The sequence below is a fragment of the Echinops telfairi genome, unplaced genomic scaffold, assembly GCF_000313985.2.
Source record: "Echinops telfairi isolate 266 unplaced genomic scaffold, ASM31398v2 ScPeMD7_53;HRSCAF=182, whole genome shotgun sequence".
Lineage (NCBI taxonomy): Eukaryota > Metazoa > Chordata > Mammalia > Afrosoricida > Tenrecidae > Echinops > Echinops telfairi.
The window spans coordinates 3224666-3228196 of NW_022103951.1; the positions used below are offsets into that span (position 1 = coordinate 3224666).

Here is a 3531-nt window from a genome sequence, read left to right on the forward strand (position 1 = left end):
TCATGATTTTGTATCATTTCGTATTAGTATTTCTTCTGTGAAGCAAAAACAGTCCCAAAGTACAGGATCTGCAGGTGTCATAGGAACAGCAGACGCTAGCATATCATTGAAGGTCAGTATCATAAACTGCCTCTAGGTAGGTTTAGCATCATCTTGAGATGGGGCATCTGATGTTTAGATCCATCGGGTTTCTTAAGAGCTACTGCGACAAAATAATGCTCATCAATGTTGCTTTCCTCAAATACCCATTCTTTTTCTTCCTTCCCACCTAGGAATAAACGAGTTTCTCTATAAACTTGGCCTATATCCAAGTTTAATGGGGATGTATCAAATTCAAGTCATTGTAATTCAAATGCTAGTCCAATACCAATGGCTTTTATAAAGCTTTCTTTCAATGCCCAATTTCTAGAAAACATATCCAGTTGAGTCCATTCGTCCTTAAAGCTTTTGATGGTTTCCCCCACTCTGTTGGTAAATTTTCTTTTCATAATATGGAAGAGCTCTGGAATTGAACCGCGACCTGGCAAGCTAGTCTTCATTATATCAATTCCAACTCGCAGCTCAGGTTCAGAAGCAAGTACCGCATAGTCCCCTTGATGAGAAATGTTAAAGTTGAAATTGGGATAGGGATTCAGTGAATCCTTTGCAAGAACTGGTTTTCCTTTTGCAGTTCTCTGCAAACGAATATTATTCCAAGGATATTCAATTTCTCTGCAACCAGTTTCCTTATCGTCAGACGACCAGCCATGGCTACCTTTGCCTCCCGGGCAAAGATAAACTGGCCAAGACGCTCCTTTTCCTCGGGCTGGATGGACCGCACCGCCAGCAGCCATTCGGCTCTTGCTCGGCAGCTAAGTGCAGCAGGAAAAGGCCCAGTGCACGCCCTCCATGGCTCTGGCACTAAGCAGAACCGCTTGGCAGGGTAAAACATTCACTGAAAACGGACCTCACTGCCACCTCAGGGAAGAGATGGCGCGGATGACTCCCTGAGTTCTTATACCTTGACCTATCATTGTAGCCTCCATGACTATCATTGTCTCTTATGCCTTTCATTTTCTCCAGTCTTGCAAATGATTACCTATTTTAAAATTATTTTCTATTAGTTATATTGATCATCACCTTTTCTTTGTTTTTGTTTACATTTTGCTTTTAAGTTTGCTATCTTCTTTCTTCTGTGTTCTTGGAATTTATTTATCTACTGTTGTTGTTATTACAGACTTAATTGTCTCACAATTATCTTTCCTGTCTTCTTTCATAGTAATAGACTTCTAATTGGACACATAGTTTCATTGCTTTGAAAAATCCAAGCTTAAATAATAATTTATAAATGATCAAGGGTTCATGAGGAAAGGAGGAGCGGGGAAGGAGGGGAAAAATGAGGAGCTGATGCCAGGGGCTTAGGTGGAGAGCGAATGTTTTGAGAATGATGAGGGCAATGAATGTACAAATGTGCTTCACACAATTGATGGATGGATTGTGATAAGGGCAGTAAGAGCTGTAATAAAATGATTTTTTTTTAAAGAAAAGAAAAACCAAGCTTGCCAATCTCCCTTTCTATTAACTGTTATCACATGACCACGTTCTGACCAAAGAACAAGTGAAGAGGTGTTGTGTACCTCTTCAGGGTTTTGTGTTTTTAAGCAATGGTGTGTGCGTGTGTTGGGCTCTTGTCTGTCTTTGATAGCTATGAGATGATGACAACTTGGTACAGCTACTTTGGACATGCAACTGAAAGGCATCTGTTGAGTTTGGCATGTTGCTGACCAGCCCTGGGCCATCCACCAACTCCAGGTCTGATTTGTGGGATGAAAACAGAATTCTGTCCGGTTGTGTTTTTATATGTTGAGGTCTCCTGGGTAAAGATACTTAGCATTCACCCTAATACCGTGCTTGTCTGAACAATTCTCACACTGATTTCAAATACGCTTCTTGTCAAATATACATATATATTTACAACATTCATTTTCCTCTCTATACCACTTTAGCTACATCCTACAAGCATTGATAGATAATATGTTGTTGCTCTTCAGTTCAGAATTATTTTGACATCTTCATTTCTGTTTCTTCTTTAACCCAAAAGTTATTTAGATATATTTTTCAAATTTCCCTCCTGGGGACAGAGGAAGATTGTTTTCATTCTATCATTTTTACTAACTCACATTGCTCAAAGCTAGGGAGTAGTCCTATATAAATGCTGCTCAGATTATCTGCAGTGAAGGGTTCGCGTTTAGCTTTTGTTGTTGCTGTTGCTTTTGTAATTCTCAAGCTATTGCACACTGATACTTTTTTAACATATAATAAAAAAATAAAGTACTATAAAAATGAAGTGAAAAACGACATGTAAAACGCCAGCTCAAATTTTTTACAATTACAGTCAATAAGACATAAAATTATTCTGTCAAATGTTATAAACGTTTCTGAACAGCTTAATCTCAATTTCGGTATTTATCTTGTCACAGACGGGTAACAACGAGTTCCTGGACTGGCACCTTGCCCCAAACCACACGTTGAGTTGCAGTGGTTTATATAATTTATAAACCCATTGCCATAGAATCAGTTCTGACTCATGCAGAGTTCAGATAATACATTACTACCTTAGAGAATGGCCCGTCCGTTAACATTTGGCAAAGCAGCTCTTGAAATCATACCACATGTTCAACAATGACCCTTTTATAAAATATTTCTATATAAAGGAATGACTTCTCACCCCAAAAGAACATGAAATAAGTATACTTTCAAAAAGTGATCATTTGACATGACAGCTTAAGGCAAAAAAATACTCAGCAATTACAGGGCATAGGAATTGGGAGTGCATCATATGGAACACATCTAAATTGTGCCTTCGGTGAAATAAACCCCAATGTGATTTTGTTTGTTTTTGCACACAGACATCAAGCAAACAGAAACAAACACCCCAAATTGAGAACAAAACAGGAAGAAGCAGCTGGCCGAGCTGTGGAAAGTTTTCTAATTCTCTCAAAGGTGAGGCAAGCCAAGGACACAGCAGGAGGCTGACTAAGGAGACTGTTTCAATAAAGTCTAAATTGTGCAAACAAGGCTCTTAGCGCCCTAGTGGGCGATGGCATCCCACTTGATGATAATAGCACTACATTGAGGGGCGGGAATCACATGAAAATGAAGTAGTGAGGGGCAGGGCTTTACAAGATTGGGTTCAAACTCAGAAGACAGTTTGGCGAGGATTTTGGGAACGTTTTGCTGTAAAGGCTGGCTTTAGGAGTGGAAAAGCTGGATTGAGTATAAATTCAATGGAGCCTGCGTTCCAGAGCAGAGCTTCTCAAACTGTAATATGCACACAAGCCCCTCAGGGGCGTTACGAAATTCTCATGGTGAGTCAGCGGTCCAGATGGGGTCCCAGATTCTGCAGCTCCAACTACCTCCCAGGTGACTACACCAGTGCTGGCGGTCTGCACAGCAGCAGGAAGTCAGTGTCATAAGTCATGTTGGGCGTGTACCGCCAGCACTGCGGCCAGAAAGAGCCCCGGGTCTGGAGATGGCCGAAAACTATTCCCT

The 3531-nt window shown here is 40.6% G+C and overlaps 1 pseudogene; it reads right to left on the reverse strand.

Annotated features, from left to right (window-relative positions):
• Positions 1-931, reverse strand: LOC101643838 (annotated as a pseudogene).
• Between the last annotated feature and the right edge of the window lie 2600 nt (positions 932-3531).